This window comes from Athene cunicularia, unplaced genomic scaffold, assembly GCF_003259725.1.
Source record: "Athene cunicularia isolate RWA unplaced genomic scaffold, athCun1 SCF_215, whole genome shotgun sequence".
Taxonomy (NCBI): domain Eukaryota; kingdom Metazoa; phylum Chordata; class Aves; order Strigiformes; family Strigidae; genus Athene; species Athene cunicularia.
In genome coordinates, this window is record NW_020799284.1 from 6,903 (window position 1) to 7,207 (window position 305).

Here is a 305-nt window from a genome sequence, read left to right on the forward strand (position 1 = left end):
TGTTTGGGTTTTTTTTAAAGAAAAAAAAAAAAAAGAGCGAGCTTTGTGTGCGCTCACCTGCTCTTTACACGTAAGCGCGACAGACTCGGAGTAACTTCTAGACAAACCCCCTCTCAAACAAGCCGGGTTTAACAGGCGGCCTGCTGGAAGGAGCCTGCTCTAGGGCCGCTTTTTGCACAAGGGGTGCAGCTGAGCGTGAAATCGCCCGCCCGGTGCCTGCGCTGGGGCTGCCGGAGCCGATCCCCGGCCAGGGCGCTGGGAGGAGGGTTGTGGACAAAGGTAGAGCTGGGTTTAACTCAGGAATG